This window comes from Bubalus kerabau, chromosome 6, assembly GCF_029407905.1.
Source record: "Bubalus kerabau isolate K-KA32 ecotype Philippines breed swamp buffalo chromosome 6, PCC_UOA_SB_1v2, whole genome shotgun sequence".
NCBI lineage: Eukaryota > Metazoa > Chordata > Mammalia > Artiodactyla > Bovidae > Bubalus > Bubalus kerabau.
The window spans coordinates 109,921,701-109,943,593 of record NC_073629.1 but is presented as its reverse complement, the minus strand read 5'-3'; the positions used below and the strand labels follow the sequence as shown (position 1 = coordinate 109,943,593).

General features: G+C 48.5%; 1 long non-coding RNA gene across 1 annotated transcript; it reads right to left on the bottom strand.

Moving 5' to 3' along the window:
- Nucleotides 1-7,318: 7,318 nt before the first annotated feature.
- LOC129656303 (uncharacterized) lies at nucleotides 7,319-19,906 on the bottom strand. Its single transcript, XR_008716317.1, has 4 exons — nucleotides 19,629-19,906; nucleotides 18,592-18,738; nucleotides 17,903-18,000; nucleotides 7,319-7,430 (listed from the first exon to the last, which is right to left on the bottom strand). It is a non-coding gene; the product is annotated as an uncharacterized LOC129656303 (long non-coding RNA).
- Between the last annotated feature and the right edge of the window lie 1,987 nt (nucleotides 19,907-21,893).

Sequence of the window (21,893 nt, the reverse complement as noted above, 5' to 3'; positions counted from 1 at the left end):
CCTTCATTTCTCTGGTCTGAATAAAGCTTCGCTCTGTGGGAGACTGGCTGGTGACCATCTCCTCTGCTTTCTCTCAGCTCCTGGGGCTCTACGGGTCTCTTCCCACCTGGCGGCCTTTAATGTAGCCCTGGGTCCTTCCCCTTCCCTAGGTCTACAGCAGACCCTTGCATAGCCTTTGGCCCCCTCTGCTCTGGATGTGAAAGCCACTCCCAGGGCAGCAGCTTCCTCTCCACTGTAGTCTTTTTTAGGATTTATTTTTGGCTGTGCTGGGTCTTTGTTTTTCAACTAGGCTTTCTCTAGTTGAGGTGAGTGGGGTTACTCTTCGTTGCATTGCACGGGCTTCTCATTGTGATGGCTTCTTTTGTCACGGAGCCCAGGCTCTAGGCACATGGTCTTTAGTAGTGGCCCATGAGCTCTAGAGCACAGGTTCGATAGTTGGGGCACATGGGCTTAGTGGCCCCTTGGCATGTGGGATCTTCCTGGATCAGGGATCAAACCTGTGTCTCCTGCATTAGCAGGTGGATTCTTAACCACTAGACCACCAGGGAAGCTCTCCACTGTAGTCTTTCACTGGTTAGATTTCCCAGATGGGAGTTAGGACCCCTCCCCCTCCACCTGCCCTCTCCTGACCAGGATGGACTGAGTATTGGTCTGGCCCCTCACTTGGCAAGCAGTGTCTGTTGTATCTTGGTACTTCTGTGAAAACTTTTAAAATTCCCCATTGCACCTGTCAGAGGACAGTTCGGCTTCTGGCCCATCACTAAGAAAATCAGCAAGAGGGTGGGCAGTGCTAGCTGGATCCATCTGCCCAAGGCTCCATTTCAGCCCTTCCCCTTTCAGCAGCCATCAGACTGATGGGAAATAGTCAATCTGGAGAAACTCTAGAATATTGAATCTTAGCTCCATTCTTAAGTAGGTGTGTGGCCTTGTGTAGCTGATTTAACTTCTTCATGCTTCAGTTTTGTCATCTGCAAAGTGGGGACAGTAGTCCTTACCCCATATATTGTAGAATAAAATGAGATAACTGAAAACATTTAAGAGCAGAAGGGGATGACAGAGCATGAGATGGTTGGATGGCATCACTGACTCAACAGATATGAGTTTGAGCAAGCTCTGGGAGTTGGTAATGGACAGGGAGGCCTGGCATGCTGCAGTCCATGATGGTGTCACAAATAGTCGGACAGGACAGAGCAACTGAACTGAAACAACAAATTATTATTATTATCTGTGAACTCTGAAACTTGGGAGGCAATGGGGAATGGTTAAGAGCAAGGGTGTGGAACCTGGAGTGAGATTTGGTTAGAATGGGTTTCAAGTTTTGTGACTTTGAGCTAATTACTAACCTTCTCTGAGCCTCAGTTTGCACAGCTGTAAAATGGAGCTTTCGCTGTCCCCATTTGCTTCAGGGCTGTTGTGGGGTTTTATTGAGATAAAGTCTTTGATGCTCTGAGCTCAGGGTTTAGCATATGGTAGCATTGGTAGGCGTCCAAGGAGCGGAGGCTGGGCGGGCGCAGGAGGGCCAAGAGGAGCTACTCCATGTTCAAGATCAGGAGGGGTGGCAGTGAGGAGATACCCTCGTCCAAGGTAAGGAGCAGCAGCTGTGCTTTGCTGGAGCAGCCATGAAGAGATACCCCACGTCCAAGGTAAGAGAAACCCAAGTAAGACGGTAGGTGTTGCGAGAGGCATCAGAGGGTAGATCCACAAACCATAATCACAGAAAACTAGTCAATCTAATCACACTAGGACCACAGCCTTGTCTGACTCAATGAAACTAAGACATGCCGTGTGGGGCCACCCAAGATGGGGGCGGGGGGTCATGGTGGAGAGGTCTGACAGAATGTGGTCCACTGGAGAAGGGAATGGCAAACCACTTCAGTATTCTTGCCTTGAGAACCCCATGAACAGTATGAAAAGGCAAAATGATAGGATACTGAAAGAGGAACTCCCCAGGTCAGTAGGTGCCCAATATGCTACTGAAGATCAGTGGAGAAATAACTCCAGAAGAAATGAAGGGATGGAGCCAAAGCAAAAACAATACCCAGTTGTGGATGTGACTGGTGATAGAAGCAAGGTCCAATGCTGTAAAGAGCAATATTGCATAGGAACCTGGAATGTCAGGTCCATGAATCAAGGCAAATTGGAAGTAGCCAAACAGGAGATGGCAAGAGTGAACGTTGACATTCTAGTAATCAGCGAACTAAAATGGACTGGAATGGGTGAATTTAACTCAGATGACCATTATATCTACTACTGTGGGAAGGAATCCCTTAGAAGAAATGGAGTAGCCATCATGGTCAACAAAAGAGTCCGAAATGCAGTACTCGGATGCAGTCTCAAAAACGACAGAATGATCTCTGTTTGTTTCCAAGGCAAACCATTCAATATCACAGTAATCCAAGTCTATGCCCTAACCAGTAACACTGAAGAAGCTGAAGTTGAACGGTTCTATGAAGACCTACAAGACCTTTTAGAACTAACACCCAGAAAAGATGTCCTTTTCATTATAGGGGACTGGAATGCAAAAGTAGGAAGTCAAGAAACACCTGGAGTAACAGGCAAATTTGGCCTTGAAATACGGAATGAAGCAGGGCAAAGACTAATAGAGTTTTGCCAAGAAAATGCACTGGTCATAACAAACACCCTCTTCCAACAGCACAAGAGAAGACTCTACACATGGACATAACCAGATGGTCAATACCGAAATCAGATTGATTATATTCTTTGCAGCCAAAGATGGAGAAGCTCTATGCAATCAACAAAAACAAGACCAGGAGCTGACTGTGGCTCAGACCATGAACTCCTTATTGCCAAATTCAGACTTAAATTGAAGAAAGTAGGTAAAACCACTAGACCATTCAAGTATGACCTAAATCAAATCCCTTATGATTATACAGTGGAAGTGAGAAATAGATTTAAGGGCCTAGATCTGATAGATAGAGTGCCTGATGAACTATGGACGGAGGTTCGTGACATTGTACAGGAGACAGGGATCAAGACTATCCCCATGGAAAAGAAATGCAAAAAAGCAAAATGGCTGTCTGGAGAGGCCTTACAAATAGCTGTGAAAAGAAGAGAAGCGAAAAGCAAAGGAGAAAAGGAAAGATATAAGCATCTGAATGCAGTGTTCCAAAGAATAGCAAGGAGAGATAAGAAAGCCTTCTTCAGCAATCAATACAAAGAAATAGAGGAAAACAACAGAATGGGAAAGACTAGAGATCTCTTCAAGAAAATTAGAGATACCAAGGGAACATTTCATGCAAAGATGGCCTCGATAAAAGAGAGAAATGGTATGGACCTAACAGAAGCAGAAGATATTAAGAAGAGGTGGCAAGAAGACACAGAAGAACTGTACAAAAAATATCTGGCAAATCTAATACAGTTATGTAAAGTTTAAAAATAAAATAAAATTAAAAAAAAAAAAAAAAAAAATATCTTCATGACCGAGATAATCATGATGGGTGTGATCACTCACCTAGAGTGAGACATCCTGGAATGTGAAGTCAAGTGGGCCTTAGAAAGCATTACTATGAACAAAACTAGTGGAGGTGATGGAATTCCAGTTGAGCTATTTCAAATCCTAAAAGATGATGCTGTGAAAGTGCTGCACTCAACATGCCAGCAAATTTGGAAAACTCAGCAGTGGCCACAGGACTGGAAAAGGTCAGTTTTCATTCCAATCCCAAAGAAAGGCAATGCCAAAGAATGCTCAAACTACTGCACAATTGCACTCATCTCACACACTAGTAAAGTAATGCTCAAAATTCTCCAAGCCAGGCTTCAGCAATATGTGAACTGTGAACTTGCAGATGTTCAAGCTGGTTTTAGAAAAGGCAGAAGAACCAGAGATCAAATTGCCAACATCCACTGGATCGTGGAAAAAGCAAGAGAGTTCCAGAAAAACATCTATTTCTGCTTTATTGACTATGCCAAAGCCTTTGACTGTGTGGTTCACAATAAACTGTGGAAAATTCTGAAAGAGATGGGAATACCAGACCACCTGACCTGCCTCTTGAGAAACCTATATGCAGGTCAGGAAGCAACAGTTAGAACTGGACATGGAACAACAGACTGGTTCCAAATAGGAAAAGGAGTACATCAAGGCTGTATATTGTCAGCCTGCTTATTTAACTTCTGTGCAGAGTACGTCATGAGAAATGCTGGCCTGGAAGAAGCAGAAGCTGGAATCAAGATTGCCGGGAGAAATATCAATAACCTCAGATATGCAGATGACACCACCCTTATGGCAGAAAATGAAGAGGAACTCAAAAGCCTCTTGATGAGAGTGAAAGTGGAGAGTGAAAAAGTTGGCTTAAAGCTCAACATTCAGAAAACGAAGATCATGGCATCCAGTCCCATCACTTCATGGGTAATAGATGGGGAAACAGTGGAAACAGTGTCAGACTTTATTTTTTTGAGCTCCAAAATCACTGCAGATGATGATTGCAGCTATGAAATTAAAAGACGCTTACTCCTTGGAAGGAAAGTTATGACCAACCTAGATAGCATATTGAAAAGCAGAGACAATACTTTGCCAACAAAGGTCGTCTAGTCAAGGCTATGGTTTTTCCAGTGATCATGTATGGATGTGAGAGTTGGACTGTGAAGAAAGCTGAGCGCCGAAGAATTGATGCTTTTGAACTGTGGTGTTGGCCATTCTAAAGATCAGTCCTGGGTGTTCTTTGGAAGGACTGATGCTAAATCTGAAACTCCAATACTTTGGCCACCTCATGCGAAGAGTTGCCTCATTGGAAAAGACTCTGATGCTGGGAGGGATTGGGGGCAGGAGGAGAAGGGGACGACAGAGGATGAGATGGCTGGATGGCATCACCGACTCAATGGACGTAAGTTTGGGTGAACTCCTGGAGCTGGTGATGGACAGGGAGGCCTGGCGTGCTGCAATTCATGGGGTCGCAGATTCGGACACGATTGAGCAACTGAACTGAACTGAACTGAACTGAGGAGGTTGATAAAGGGTGGCCTTGTTTCTATTATGATGGAGGTAGCTTTCCCTGGAGGCCTATGAAGTGCCAGTCCCCAGCCCTCCCTCCACGCCCCTTTCAATCAGCTGCTCTGCCCTGACTTACTTGTGCTGCTTTAATCACCGGGGAAACACTGAAGGGACCCAGATATTACTGAGAGGCCCTTGACTTATAATTATTACCCCTCACAGGCATAATCACTCCTACACTACCCTTGTCCTGGTCCTGGATATTGGAATGCAGCTCTCCATCATCAAGAGCTGTGAACTTCAGCCTCAAATTAAATGCAAACAGACGCAAAGCTCTCATCTGTGTTTTAGTCCAAGTCTCCAAGTCATCCTGAAGATCAGAAGCGTGGTGGGGTGGGGGGTGGGGAGACATCTCGGCAGCCTCGCTAATGAGCAGGCTTACTTTCCTTGTTCTCCTCCCACCATAAGGAGGGAAGAATTGTTTTTTTTCTATTTGGCAAGCCAGTATCAATATTTCCAGAGTCATATGAGGATGAAAACAACCCGTCTTTATTAGTTGTCTGGTGGCTTCAGGGAGTCATGCAGTGAAGATCGTGGGGGATGTGGCTCCCCTCCCCCTGATCTCACTCCCACCCTTCAGAGCAGCCCAGGGAGTCAAGCTGGACTTGAGAGCCACAGCTGAAATTGCCCCGTGGAGACAAACCTCCTGGTGCAATCCTCTGTATACGTAGAGGAAGGGATGTGCTCAAGTTCATAGAACGAAGCTGGAGCTAGAGCTAGGCTTTCTGGCTCTTTGTTCCATGCTTTTTCCACTAACTGGGGATTTTTTTAAACTTTAACCCCACCCCCACCCCCAGAATCTTTTAGAAACTGAAATCATATGGAAACCCCAAAGGTAAAATAGATAACAAGGAACTCTGTTTTTGTTGAAGAGTGGGCAGTGGGGTGGGGTGGGGTGGGGGTGGGGGGAGTGGAAGCCCAGTTTAGCAACCTCCCACACCCAGGTTGACTCTTAAAACTCCTTTTAAGGAACCCTAGGGTTCTATGGCGCCTTGCTTGAAAACTTCTGCAGTAAACTTCTGTTGTCTTGATTTTTGACATTTGCATTTGGGGGAAGGCAGTTTGGAGCTTTGGATTCTAGTTCTTTGAAACTGAAACAGAGATTTGAGATGCTGCTTGGCCCCTTCTGGTATGGGCATTAACTAAAACTGGACAAGGGCACCTGCCCTCCTGCTGCACAAGAAAAGGTCAAGGATAGACCTAGCTTCCCAGTGAGTTGAAATCTACTTTTGGAAAGTGTCTTTTTTCTAGCTGAAAAAGACCCTGATGCTGGGAAAGATTGAGGGCAGGAGAAGGAGGTGACAGAGGATGAGATGGTTGGATGGCACCACCGACTCAATGGACATGAGTTTGAGCAAACTCTGGGAGATAGTGAAGGGCAGGGAAGCCTGGCGTGCTGCAGTCCATGGGGTTGCAAAGAGCTGGACACAACTTAGCGACTGAACAATAACGTGATCAGTGTTTCATCTTGGTGAGTGGTGGAAGCCAGTCTGTGAGAGACCACCACCCCTCCGTTCTGAGCTCCATAAGGGGAGGATCCAGGGGTCTCACCTTGGGCTGTTGGGGGCAGTTGTGTGTCTGTTGTGAAGACAACTGGCCTAGGCCAGGTCTCTTCACCTCTAAAATAGGGACAAGAACCTGACACAGGGCTGTTGTGAGATTGAATCAAATCATTTAGAAAAAAAAGTCATAATGATGGAATTCTTACTATGTGCTGGGAACTATGTTAGGGCTGACAATCCTGTTATTCTATTACTCTGCCCATTTTACAGCTGATGCTATTGAGACAAGGAGGTTACTAACATGCTCAATGTCACAGAGCTTACATGAAATTCCAATACACAAAGAAGGTGTCAGCGGGCCTTGAAGAAGAGGCTGAGGCTCTGGCTTCCTCTCTCACCACTTTCTGCTACATAGTCCTCCCATATAGTCAAACACCATGGATGCAGGCCAACCCTCTCATTTGATGAAAAGAGAAACTGAGGGCCAGTGTGGGAAGATTGATCAAAGTCATTCAGCTAGCCAGTGGCAGAGCTGGTCTCTACATTCAGCTCAGGGCCCTGTCCTTGGCTAGATTGGGCAACACAGACTATCATTCTGGCTCTTTGCAATCTTGTTGGTTCTTTCTGTGGAGAACATTCCTGAGTCTGCCCTTGGTGGGGCTGGGCTGGGCTGGGCTAATCTGGGCTGGGCTCTCGGACAGGAATGTTGGGTAGAACCCTCCTTGAGGGGAGAAATGGACCCGAGGCAGCCCCTAGTTCAGACTTCTTTTCTTTTCTCTTTAAACTTCCCCAAGTTACAAACCACACAATTAAGGGCTCACTAATAAACCATCCATCTTGTTCCACGAAGAGAGAACTGCAGGGCTCCTGCCGGCTTCTTCCTCCTCTGGGAGGGGATCAATGCCTTATCTCAGCCGGGCCTGTGTGGGGAGGAAGGAGGGAAATGAAAGCACTTAATTAAGACGCAGAGGAGCGGAAAGGGAACACTGCGTCCTCCCTGGCTCCCAGCTCTCCCTTTGCCTTCCCTGTCTTCCCTCCCAGGGCAGCGGGCAGAGTCCACCGAGACCTGGTCTGCTCAGGGGACAGAGGAGGACGTGTTGAAGCTGAGCAAGACCCTAGAGGGGGCCCTGCAGGCTGGGCCTGAGCTGGAGCTTTGTTTGTTGCCCGCCCCTCCCCCAACCCCCTGCCCCCAGCAGCATGGCCTTGGCCATGGGCAGTGGGGAGTGTGGTGAGTGGCCAGGACTCTGCCGGAAAAACCTCCTCCCCGGGCCTGAATTTCTATCATTAAGGTGTATCCGTTGAGGTCAGGAGAACACTCCTGGCTCTCTACCCCCATCACCAGCGCTCTCAGAGGGAGCTCTGCTTACAGGCTTCAGGAGGTAGAGCTGGACCTCACTATCCACACTGTCCCTTCTCTTGGGCCCCGGAAAGTGCCTAGAAAACAGCCCTAGGAAACAATTGGGAAGGTGAGTGCCTACACATGAAAGCATCCGTGCACTTAGAAGACCCATTTGCCAGAATTCTCTGGGCCATTCAGAAGTTTCCCCCTGAGGTTCTTCTCTGCTGTCTCATGAGCTTCTCATGTCCTTTATGAACTTGGCTATTGACACTTGGATGTGTCTTGTTCCCTGTGCTCCTGGAACCTTCTGTCCCGATTAATGTCAAACCATCCACTTTCACTCTGTCTGTGCCTCCTGGCCTGGATGGGACCCTTGCCTCTGGCTTTTCCCAGTACGTCTCCTGTCACACTTCCACTTCCAGTCTTTCACAATCAGTTCCGGGACAGGAGGGGGCACCTTCGAGGTTGTGTGACCCTACCCACAGTGGGAGGACAAATGAGGCAAAGGCCATTCTCAGAGGATCCTGGGCCTGGATGGAGGAGCAGTTGCTGCAGACTGAATAGCTGTGTCCACAGCTCTCCACCCACCCCACCTCATTCATATGTTGAAACCTAACGCCCAAGGTACACTGTTTGGAGCTGGGGCCTTTGGGAGGTGAATAGGTCATGAGGATGGAGCCCTGGTGAGTTGCATTCTGCTGCTGCTAAGGCCCTTCAGTCGTGTCTGACTCTGTGCGACCCCATAGACGGCAACCCACCAGGCTCCTCCGACCCTGGGATTCTCCAGGCAAGAATACTGGAGTAGGCTGCCATTTCCTTCTCCAATGCATGCATGCATGCTAAGTTGCTTCAGTCATATCTGACTCTGTGCGACCCTATGGACAGCAGCCCACCAGGCTCCTCTGTCCACAGGATTGTCTAGGCAAGAATACTGGAGTGGGTTGCCATTTCCTTCTCCAGGTGAGTTGCATTAGTGCCCTTGTAAAAGACACCCCGGAGAGATTCCTTGCCTCTTTGGTGATGTGAGGACACAGTGAGAAGATAGTCATCGATGGACCAGGAAGTGGGTGGTCACCAGATACTGAACCTGCTGGCACATTCATCTTGGACTTGCCAGCGCCCAGGACTGTGAGAAATAAATGTCTGTTTTTATAAGCCACCGATCTACTATCCTGTATTACAGCAGCCTGTAATAACAGGCTGGATCACAGCAGAATGGATTAAGACACCCATCCTGTTCTGCTTTGCTCTGGGAGGCCTGCGGAGGTCTGGTGTTTCTGGTGCTAACGGGTTCAGGGATGGAAATTGAGGGAACTGAGAGCGGCTGCTTGGGGAAAAGTTGACTCTACCTGCAGGGGGCGCTGTTTCCTCACCACCCGGTGATGGGCGGACTCAGTGCTCTGTTCAGTGCGACCCAGGCTGGTGCCTCACTGAAAGCGAACTTTCTGGAGATGACTGGATAATTCAGTGACTGTTCCTGAGGTAATAAAAGAGTAGAGAACTGATCCCACCTAGGGCATGAGCCATGTTGAGTTTTTAAGTTCATTTGAGTGTGCAGGATGAGACAGAGGATGAGATGGTTGGATGGCATCACCGACTCAATGGACATGAGTTTGGGTAAACTCCGGGAGTTGGCGACGGACAGGGAGCCTGGCGTGCTGCAGTCCATGGGGTCGCAGAGTTGGACATGACTGAGCGACAGAATTGAACTGGACTGAGTGTGCAGGGACCTAGCACCCCCTGCTGGTCACCCACAGGTAGAGCCACAGGATGGGTCTGGCTCTAACCACCGGCCTCTCCTCACCAGAGTAGTATCTACTCTGATGACTATCTTACCTCCCCTCCTCTTACCCCCAGGGACTGGGTTTCTCTTTTTTTTTTTTCAGGTTACTCGCATCTGACATGGCCTGGCCACTTCCTCAGAAGCTCGTAGCAGCTTTGCTGCTCCTGTGTCTGCTCTAGGTCAGGTATAGTATAATCTTGTGCTGGACTGCTCCTGTGCCTTTCCTACAAACTTCCGGCTCAAATTTTACCCCAGCCACTGCACCTTGTGTGGGTGTACCCCGTATCTTTCACTCACTGCCAGGGCCCTGAAGTTCCCGTGGGGACACAGCACCCAACATACGCGCAAACCCGTGAGCGGTACCTTGGACTGGTTTGCAAGAGTTGATCGTTACATAACCAGAACAATTTCTAGCCAGCTGTTTAGCCATTGGCAGCTTGAAATCAGCCTTGGTGGGAGGATATATGCCATGGGAATTGCCGAATGCTGCAAACCAGGGCATCTCCCCGACCCCCACCCTATCCAGAGCCGATTTACCGCATACTACCAGAAGGGGTTCATAGCCACTCATGGTGCAACCCTTGGCCAGTGAGGCTTGAGGGCTGGTGGTTACATACTCTCTCCATCCATCTGCAGATGGATAACTCTTTGAAGTGTATCTTAGAAGGTCCCAGCAGGGTAGAGTCCCAGTTGCCCACAGCAGTGGCTAGTCTGAAAAAGCACCCTTATCTTGGATTTTCATCCTCCTCTCCAGCCCTCACCCCTATTCCCTGGGATACTTCTCAAAATAAACTACTTGCATGTAAATCCTTAGGTCAGACTTTACTTTTGTCGGGGAGGGAGTAGGGTTTGGGGGTGGGAGATGTGGAAGTTAAGACTGTTCCTTTAAGTACAGACTCCGTTTGCTTCCCCTGCCCGGAGTGTATCATTTCTGCACTTTTTTCCCTGTGGTTTCTATTCCCATGTCTAGCTGTGATTGTACAGAGTCTTCCCAGAGCAACGACTCCTGATTTGCCTTGGAACATCTTCTGCAGCAGTGGAAATGATTTTTAAAATATTCAGTTGATTTAGGCAGCAAAAAGAACATTGTCTGGCCTGAGAGCTGTCTGCAAGTCTCTCGCCTGTTTCTCTAACTCTCCTCTGTGAGTGATTTCAGTTTTCATTTGCAAAATAACCACCACCTGTGTCTTCTCCTCATGATTAGACTTCTCCATCATATTCCGCCATCACAGCTGTCCAGGAACCTTAAAGCTGGGGGTTTCAGCCTCAAATCATTTTCCCAGTTCTTCCCCAAATGGGTTTTATATGTCTTAATTTTGTTTCCAGGCTTCCCAGGTGGCGCAGTTGGTAAAGAATCTGCCTGTCAATGCAGGCGACACAAGAGATAAGTTGTTCGATCCCTGAGTTAGGAAGATCCCCTGGAGGAGGAAATGGCAACTCATTCCAGTATTCTTGCTTGGAAAATCCCATGGACTGAGGAGCCTGTGGGCTACAGTCCATGGGATCACAAAAAATTGGTCACAACTGTACACACACATACAATTTTGTTTCTGGTTTCTAATCTAAATCATTTGCCCCAGTTTGCCTCAAAATCAGCCCACTGCTGATCATTGAATGGTCTGACCCCTGACTCAGGTTTCTGTTGTTTCAGCAGAATTGTGTGGGTTGTATTTAGCTGAGCAGGTTGGGTCAGGGTTGGAGAGATTGCTTGTGAACTGGGTCGTGAACAGAAGCTATGGCAATCCTCATGCTTGTCTCCTTGAGACAGTCACATCCCAAGAAAACCAGGTCATGTCAGGATGAAGGAGGACTGGGCATTCTGTCCCTCCCTGTCCATCTACTAAAGAATGTCAACCCTAGAAGTACAGAAGCATTTGCCCAAGACAGTTCCATTTGGTCTACACAGCTATGTGAGATGTGGGCCCCTCGTCATCAGTTCTCAGTTGGGGGTAGGGTGGTAGGAAGAATGAAGAGAGAGAAGAGGTCATGATCATCGGGACCCTGGGGAAGGCACAGGGAAGAGGAATGGTCATGGTCAACAGAACAGTCCTCCATAGCAGGGCCGGGCTGACTCTGAAAAGATCCCACTGGGCTCCCCAGGGGGTTGGTACTGTCAGATACCTCCCAGATACTCCACAGTAGGGAGAGGTCCTCACAGCTCTGGCTTGTGACCTGGATGTGGCTCTGCGTTTGCAAGTCTCTCATATTCCATCCTGTGAACTCAGGAGAGGATAACAGTATGTGGGGTGGCTCCCTTCCCTTCATCTCAGGGATCTTCAGCCATTGGCAGACTGGTGCACTTTTGCAGAGCCCATTGGGAGACTCTGGAAAGGAGAACCCCATTCCAAGGTTCTGAGACACAGTTTCCCGTTGCTTCTTTTTGTAAAGAACCAACATGGCAGGCTCTTCTCTCTCTCTTCGTCCTCTGCCTTTTGAGTCTTTAGAACTTGGGCCCTGAGATAGAGATCAACTGTGTGCTCCAAATAGCCATGTATTCCTGTGTGTTTCCCAGGCTCCCTTGCAGTTAAGTTGGTGCCATGTGGCTGGTTCTAGCCAATGAGATGAGGGCAGAATTGATATACGTTACCTCCAGGATGGTACTTGAAGACACCCCCATGTAACCATCCCGCATTAACTGTGGCAACAATGGGGGGCCCAACCTGAGGTTGACAGCACTGCCTGGCACAGGAGCCTGGGCCCCTGACTTGCCACTGCAGGAGAAGCACTTAGGACATCTACTTGACCCACTGCGGCAGGCAGAATTTTGGCCCCATGCCCTTTGCCCCATGGTATGCCCATGGATATATTACATCACATGGCAAAAGAGACTTCACAGGCACAATTAAGATTACCAATCAGATGACCTTAAATAGAAAGATGGTCCTGGATTATTTAGGCAAACCCAATGTCATCATCGAAAAAGCAAGAGAGTTCCAGAAAAACATCTATTTCTGCTTTATTGACTATGCCAAAGCCTTTGACTGTGTGGGTCACAATAAACTGTGGAAAATTCTGAAAGAGATGGGAATACCAGACCACCTGACCTGCCTCTTAAGAAACCTATATGCAGGTCAGGAAGCAACAGTTAGAACTGGACATGGAACAACAGACTGGTTCCAAATAGGAAAAGGAATATGTCAAGGCTGTATATTGTCACCCTGTTTATTTAACTTCTATGCAGAGTACATCATGAGAAACGCTGGGCTGGAAGAAGCAGAAGCTGGAATCAAGATTGCCGGGAGAAATATCAATAACCTCAGATATGCAGATGACACCACCCTTATGGAAGAAAGTGAAGAGGAGCTAAAAAGCCTCTTGTGAAAGAGGAGAGTGAAAAAGTTGGCTTAAAGCTCAACATTCAGAAAACGAAGATCATGGCATCCGGTCCCATCACTTCATGGGAAATAGATGGGGAAACAGTGGAAACAGTGTCAGACTTTATTTTTTTGGGCTCCAAAATCACTGCAGATGGTGATTGCAGCCATGAAATTAAAAGATGCTTACTCCTTAGAAGGAAAGTTATGACCAACCTAGAGAGCATATTCAAAAGCAGAGACATTACTTTGCCAACAAAGATTCGTCTAGTCAAGGCTATGGTTTTTCCAGTGATCATGTATGGATGTGAGAGTTGGACTGTGAAGAAAGCTGAGCGCCGAAGAATTGATGCTTTTGAACTGTGGTGTTGGAGAAGACTCTTGAGAGTCCCTTGGACTGCAAGGAGATCCAACCAGTCCATTCTAAAGGAGATCAGTCCTGGGTGTTCTTTGGAAGGACTGATGCTAAAGCTGAAACTCCAGTACTTTGGCCACCTCATGCGAAGAGTTGACTCATTGGAAAAGATCCTGATGCTGGGATGGATTGGGGGCAGGAGGAGAAGGGGACGACAGAGGATGAGATGGCTGGATGGCATCACTGACTCAATGGACATGAGTTTGAGTCAACTCCAGGAGTTGGTGATGGACACGGAGGCCTGGTGTACTGCGATTCATGGGGTCACAAAGAGTTGGACATGACTGAGCGACTGAACTGAACTGAACTGAATGTCATCATGTGGGCTTTTAACAGCAGAAGAGGAAGCTAGAGAGATCTGTCGTGTAAGAAGAACTTGATGTGCCATTGCTGGCTTTGAAGATGAAAGATATCATGACCCAGGGTACGTGGGCAGCTTCTAAACACTGACAATGACTCCAGACCAACAGCTAAGCGAGGAAATGGGGACCTCAATCCTATAAACTGCCAACAACCTCAGTAAGCCTGGAAGTAACTCTCCCTAGAATCCTCTGATAAGAGCCTTGCTGGCCAACACCGCGATTTTGGCCTTGTGTTATCTCAAATAGCGGATCTAGCCAAATGCCAGCTTGGACAAGTCACCTGTTATGAGATAATTAATGATGTTTTTAATAGGTGGCTAATTTTCTAGCAATTTGCTATGGTATTAATAGAAAACTAATATATCTGCATAGGGCTTTGTATGCCTAAGAAAAAATCCTGCAAGCCATTGATTGCAGAGCCTGCTGGTTGTAGCAGCTAACGATGCTTACTCTAACTAATGCAAGGCCCATTAGCTTCTGGTGTGTGGGGCTGTCCACACTGGCTGGGAGGCAGCGTGGATAAGAGACTGGGTTCTAGGGCATCTGAGTACCTGCTTAGATCTCCTGGGGAGCCAGTCTCAACAGACAGGAGCTCAGCCAGGAGCAAGCACAGGCTTCATGAGCCCTTGGGAGCAGAAATGGGGTCTATGAGGAGAAGCCTAGAGAGGAGAAAGGCAGGTCTTCAAACACTGCAAAATATTGGCAGAATGAAAGCTGGAACCCAGGCTCCTAACGCAAAGGTCTGGACTCTGCCCAAGCTGGCGCCAGTGAGATTTTTGCATGGGAGTGTGCATGTGTGAGTTCCAAGAGCACGTGCACGGGCTCCCTGTGTGCCTGGCGTGCCAGATTCTTCTCCTGCAGCTCCCGGATCTCCAGGGTTAATGCTCCGTTCAGAAGGCTGAGAAGTGCTGCCTCTCCACTTTGGTAATTGAAATCAATTTCTCAGCCTTATCTTTAGGAAACCTATATAGTCTAGACTGTAATCTGAAAGCCTGGGCTCGGGCAACTTTTAAATGAAAACCCTTCTGTGAGGGGGGAGAGAGAGGAAAGAACAAGTGCCTCACCTCTCTCTGCAATTTCTCAAGGAGCATACGAGTGTGGAGGCGATGTCTCTCTCTTTTTTCTGGGTATTTGGCTTCTGAGTATGTGAAAATGTGCTTGAAGATGTGTGAGCGTATATATGTGTGAGGATGTGTGAGAGTGTGATGGTGTGGAGTGTGTTAGTATGTGTGGGTTAGTATGCGGGAAGATGTGTGTGCGTGTGTGTGTGTGACTGGACACAAGGGTGATCGCCTTCCTTTTGTGTTTATTTTTGCCTCTGGGCTTGCTAGTGCATGCGTGTCAGAGATGGGTGAGTGTGTTCACAAGCATAAGTGTGAGTGTACCGGTGCCCGGGGTAAACTCACGGGCTTGTAAATGTGTGTGGGGTCAGAGGATGCAATATTTATGCATCTCCTTTCAGAAGGCATTTCCCTGTGGTCTTCCCCTCTGGACTCTCCTGGGCCCAGGGACAGTGTATTTCAACGCCCAGGTGACATTAGCATCCAGCATGTGTATGCTCAGCTGTGTCTGACTCTTTTGCAACCCTTGGACTGTGGCCTGCCAGGCTCCTCTGTCCATGGGTTTTCTCAGGAATCCTGGAGTGGGGTTGCCATTTTCTTTTCCAGGGGATCTTTCTGACCTAGGGATTGAACTCACATCTCTTGAGTTTCCTGCATTGGCAGGCAGATTCTTTACCACTTGGAGCACCTGGGAAGCTTACTGAACTGCTACTTACCCCTCCAAATCTTCATCATAACCCTCCAGCTTTTCTCTGCGCACCCCAGGGGAAAGGAAAGGCCCTCAGTTTGTCTACTCTGGAGATGTGTCTCCAGCATCCCTCCTCGTCCCCAAGCCTATCTGCTGCTGCTGCCGCCAAGTCGCTTCAGTCGTGTCCGACTCTGTGCGACCCCATAGATGGCAGCCCATCAGGCTCCCCCGTCCCTGGGATTCTCAAGGCAAGAACACTGGAGTGAGTTGCCATTTCCTTCTCCAATGCATGAAAGTGAAGAGTGAAAGTGAAGTCACTCAGTCATGTCCAACTCCTAGTGACCCCATGGACTGCAGCCCACCAGGCTCCTCCATCCATGGGATTTTCTAGGCAAGAGTACTGGAGTGGGGTGCCATTGCCTTCTCTGCCAAGCCTATCTAGGCTCCCTCAGTCTTCTCTGAGGGTTGATACGTTTGTGGGCAAGGGGCCTGCTTGGCTGGAGCTCACAGCCTCCAGGTGAGGCCTCCAGGTGAGGCCTCCAGGTATCAATTAGGCAGGTAGAGCTCCCTATTCAAAGCTGTGCTTCTAGACACAAAGGCCCTTGCAGGTGAGGGCGAGTTCCTCCCTGCTTCTCTCCTGAACCAAGGTCCCCCACCCTTCCCGAATCCCCATGGATTTCTCATTTGAAGTCAATCAGGCTTGAAATCCCTGCCAGTGCCTGCAGGGTAATTATGGGGCTGGTAATCAATGCCAGACTCTCAGCTGCCCAGGGTGGGGGTGGCAGAGGCCCAGCTTTCCCTGGGCTCCAGGAAAGACTGGAAGTGGTAGCAAAAGCTGGGATCAGGGGGACCTGGATTAGAAATAGCCTCCAACTCAGACAGGGGAGAAGTTGGGAGGGAGAGGGTTGGTGCTCGAGCAACTGCCTCCCAGAAATGCACACGGACAGAGTTGGCTGTGGCATCAGAAGGGACAGGCGTTTTTTAAGCTTGAGGACATAGGAAAGGCTTTGAGGGACTGTGGGAAAGGGTCGGGATGGTGGTGAGGGCAGCACAGGAGTGGGCAAACTAATCTTGGTTCAGTGACAAATTAGGATTTGTCGCAGATTGGGATCTCCGCCTTTCTAACTTCAATTCAGTTGGGAACTACTGCATTCCCAATTAAGATATCTGGGCCCTGATTCAGTGCTAAATACAGGCTTTCGTGGTTGACAATGGTGATGTTGATGGTGGTGGTGATGGATATAGTCCGAAGAGTGGTGACGATGAGGGGATGACTGGTGGTGTTAGGGTTATGCTGTCATGGGCGGTGATAGGAGGAAAGGGAGGTGGTGATGGCCATGGTGGAGTGAGAGGTGATGGCATTGATGGTGTGTGTGGGGGATTGTGATGAGAGTGGCAATTTTATTGGTGGTGACGGTTAAGGTGGTGGTGGTAAGGGTGGTGCTGTGAGAGGTGAGATGGTAATTATGATTGATATTGGTGATGGATAGTGTAACAAAGGATGGTAGTGACTTTTGAGAAAGTAATTAGAAGTCTGGGTGTGGGCAATACTCATAAGAATGGTGCTGAGGGGATAAAGGAGGGGGAATTGAAAGATATGCAGCCTGAGGGTGATGGTCAAGAGGGAGCCAATTTGAACCAAGTGAGCTGCCCGCAGTGGGAGCAGATGTGGTATGGTGCCACTGGCTAAAGTTAGGCGTGCTCAGTAGCTTCGGTCGTATCCAACTCTGTGCGACCCTATGGTCTATAGCCTGCCAGGCTCCTCTGTCCATGGGATTTCCCAGGAAAGAACACTGGAGTGGGCTGTCATTTCCTCCTCCAGGGGATCTTCCCAATCCAAGGATCGAACCTGTGTCTCCTGAGGCTCCTGCATTGCAGGCGGATTTTTTTTTTTTTTAATCACTGAGCCACCAGGGAAGACCTGGTGCAGAGTTACTAAACGTGTGACCGTCTGCAAAGTTAGGCAGAGGGTCACACGTCTAGTAGCCAAGTGATACTGTAGGCTTGGGTCCCGAAAGAGACTGCTTAGCTGCCAAGAACCCAAGCACGGAGAGTGGTCAGTAATAGGCGGGTAAGCAGGAATTTCAAAGGCCAGTTGTGCAGGGTGCTGGAGGCCAGACTTCGGTACCATATCCAGGGGTCAAGAAGATATTCTAGTTGGGCTTTGGGAATTGGAGACCTACAGATTAGCACCATGGGACAGAGACCAATGATAAAGGATAGGGACCATGGCTGGGGTACAAACCCTGTGTTGGTTGGGTATGGGGCAGGGATTCTGTAGATCAGAATAGCATTGAACCCTGCCCTAAATAAGTCAGAGAGAATAGCAGCTCTGAACCTGGATGAACAGGACACGAGAGAGAGATGAGAGGAAACTCAAAGAGATGACTGGTAGCTTGGAAGGAGGACAGGCTTGATAACCAGACAGACCTGTGTGTGAGTCCTGATTCTCATCAGCTACATGACCCCAAGCAAGTGACTTATCCTGAGATTTGGTTGTCTTTCACACAGACTGGAAATTATACCTACTTTGAAAGGATGTTGAAAGGATTAAATAAGGTAATGTGTGTCAAAGTGCAAAACAGGTGCCCAGAAGAGATGACTTATCCTCAGTTCCCCCAAGGCAACCCTCCTTCCCAGGTGTGCTCAAACCTGCACAGGAGAGAAAAGGGGATCTGCTATAGGACCCAAAATGCAGACGGGGACACAGGAACCAAGGGGCAGGCTCTTAATCTTGTTTCTAGGAAGAGCTGGCAAGAAGAACTCCCAGTCAGCACCATTAACAGGAGCCCATTCTTGAGGCCATGGTCAAGATACCAGCCTGAGAATGGGGTGACATACTCCCATCTCACCAAACAAGTCCCTGCTGGTTTCAGGGACTTGCCATGCAGAGGACTTGGCATCCTCTATAGCTCCAACCCTGGTGCTCTGGGCTTTTCTAGCCCTTTGCAACCTTGGCTCCTCCAAAGAAATTTGGTGTCAAGATCAGATTAATGACCAAGGACCTGAGTGCCTCTTTTGCTTCCCAAATAGACCCAGGGCCCAGTGTCCTAGAGGAGGGTTTCTGCACAGTCCCATGTGAAAGCCCCAATCTATCAGGAAGGTAATGTTGCCCTTACCTGGTTTTCCTTTCATGACATTGTCCTGTGGTAAAGAGCTCAGGTTGTAGAAGCAAACAGACCAGGGTTCAAGTCCTAGACCTGTCTCTTTCTACTTGGGTGACCTTGGACCATGTCCTTAGTGTTGATAAAACTCAGTCGCCTTTCCTGTGTAATGGGGATGGTGTTACCAGTGTTATAGGCTGCTTTGTTGACTGTGTGGCAGATGCTCAATGGGTAGCCCCCCAGATCCCACCCTCTTGGAATTCATGCCCTTGCATAAACTCTTCCCTATGAGTGTGGGTGGGACCTGTGACTTGCTTCTAAGCAATAGAACCATCTTATGAAATATAATCACAGAAGTGACACCCTGTCACCTTTGCCATACTGTATTGGTTAGAAGCAGTGCTTACTTGAGTGAAACCAGCAAGAGAGAGAGTCTCAGAACCAAATGGGAGGGGTTTGAAGGAGGGGCAGGAAGGAAAGGCAAGATATAGAGTCAGTACATGGCTGCCAGGTGGCTGCCCCCACAGCTCTGTTGCTCCTCTCTCCCCCGGCATGGCCCAGACACAGATCTTTGATGTCCTCTCCAATTCTACTGCCTTCCTCCTGAGGCTCACCAGAGGCCATGTTACCCAGAAACAAGGCTTCTCTGTGACCCAGGACAAGCCTCAGTGCCCACGCTCAGAAGCGGCACCTGCGCGGGGGGAGGCGGGGGGGCGGGCAGTGTCAGGCTTAGGGTGACTCTGTAAATCAGAGCATTTTGATGCATAAAATCTGGAAACACGAGTCTATGAATTGTAATCGAGCATGACGAAATCTCATCAACAGAAGTAAATATGAAATTCGAGATGACAGGGAGATGCACAGATGTGTTGCTGCGTTCCCGACCCCACGCACCCCCTGTTCTGGCTCACAGCTCCACTCCCAGATTTATTCTCTGCACACAAGTTAACCCTAAGTGTCTCTGATGGTGCACTGCAGCCTCCACATCCCTCCCTTCACCTTCCTGTCCCACGTCCTCCTGCCCCATGCCTTCTTGGCGGAAGTAATCTTACCTTAGCTGTTCATTTGGGCATAGACTGTTGGTTGGAATGAATCTGGAAAAGCCAACTCCTCCACCCACTGCAGACCCATAGGCTCTTATTTACTAAACAGGTCTGTGCTGAATGCCATTCCAGCCTTGCCGGAGCCAGACCACCTGAGTTTGAATGCCAGCTCTGCAATTTGCTAGCTCTATGACCTCGGGCAAGTCACGTCACCTCTCTGAGCCAAGTTCTTCCTCTGTAGAATGGGGATACTCATAGTACCGACCTTATGGGGTTGATGCTAGGATTAAAGGAATTAGCATGGATTGAATGTTCAGGACAGTGCCTAGCATATAGAAAACACTACATAAGTTATTATTACCTTTCTAATCCTTATTCCACATGAGTCATAGCCTTGAAGATGAAAGAGCTGAGCCTCAGCAAGTTTAACTGGTTTGCCTAAGGTCACACAGCTCATAAGTAGGTGATTTGAGATTCAAAGTCCGTAGGTTTAACAATTTGTCCCGACAGCTAAGCTATGTCTTTGGGGGTGCTCCCCAGTCCCATGGTCTCAGACTGTGTCCTCCAGATTGCACTCTGGGTTTACAGGGACAAGCCTCCCTTGTCAGCATCCACTTGTCTATTTATTTAGGCTGCTCTGGGTCTTCACTGCTGCGCACGTGGGCTTTCTCTAGTTGCGGTGAGTAGGAGCTACTCTTCGTTGCAGTCACAGGATTCTCACTGCAGTGGCTTCTCTTGTTGGGGAGCAATGGTTTTAGGGCACAGGGTCAGTAGTTGTGGTACATGGGCTCAGTTGCCTTGCAACACATGAAATCTTCCCAGACCAGGGATCAAACCCGTGTCCCCTGCACCGGCAGGCAGATTCTTAACCACTGGACCACCAGGGAAGTCCAACATCCACTTGTCTTCTCAAACCAATGTCTCTGTGGGATCCAGGAGTTCCCATGTCCAAGTCTCCATTGCCTCTGGACTAACCACCGACCTCCACATGCAGCAAAATTACCTCCATAGTTTCCCTGCTTTCCCTCCCAGAAGGCCAGTCCATGTCTGGGTGGGATCCCTGCACAGCAGCACCCTTCTAATCCTTACCATCACCCCAAGGGCCCACATGAGCCTCCTAGGAAGCTGAAGAATGGCTTACAATCATAATCCAAGGTATGCTTTGTTGAATGTGTTTGGAGAAAAATGGGTGTGTGGATAAATAAGCTTAGGCAGTGCTGGTTAAACCAAGGCAGAAAGGTTTCTTTCTTGCAGGCCCTTCAGAGCCTTTCCTGTGCTCATCTTTAGTGGAAAATTCCAAGAGAGGGTAGGAGCCAGCAGGAGTTTCACAAACTTACTTGGCCACAGGCAACTTTCTAGCTACAGCTCACTGGGGCTCCAGCATCCCCTGGGGCTGATGGTCCCTCGGTAATTGTATAAGGACATGAGGCCCATTATCTGACTGCGGGACCATTTGGGTTCCAAGCAGGATCTCAGGTTGGAGTAGTGGGGGGTGATTTGTCCCAGTCTTATTTTGTAAAGAGCAGTGACTTTGTAATCACATGGCAGGCAGGAGAAAGGAGGGGAGGTGGCTTCCCTCAAGGAGGAGCAGTGAGAGCTGTTCCTGGGCCCTGCCTGAAAGAGTGATTCAGGCATGTGCGCACGCGTGTGTGTGTGAAGGTGCATACGTGTGCATGCTTGCGAGTGAGCCAGTGGCACAAATATGATAATTCAGCACCTCTAAGGTAGGGACCTGACACTGTATGGGGTGTGGGGAGTGGGGCAGATAACACAGACCCCACTTCGGGAAGTTCCTCATCAAGTAGAAGAGCTAAAATCCTAACACTGACAAAGTCCCTGGACTGATGGAGTAGGCAGTTCTGGCCTTGAGAAGTCTCCCAGTCTTATAGAAATATGTAATTCCACTGGGAAGATACAACACACAGAAGAAGCACTCATAGATGCATACATATTCAGACCCCTGTATACAGTCATGTGTATATAGAGCCCACACACACACACTCATACTTTATGGTAGGAAGAATTCTAAGATGGCCCCTAAGAGCCCCACCCTCTGGCCTACACGCCCTGTATAATCCCCTCCCCTTAAGTATGGGCGGAGCCTGTGAATATGATTGGATATCACCCCATGATTAGCTTATGTTTTATGACAGAAGTGAAGGGATTTCCCCTCCCCCCCCCATGTAATTAAGGTCCCTAATCAGTTGATTGTGAGTTAATCAAAGGAATATTATCCTAGGTGAGACTGACCTAATCAGGTGAGCCCTTAAAAGA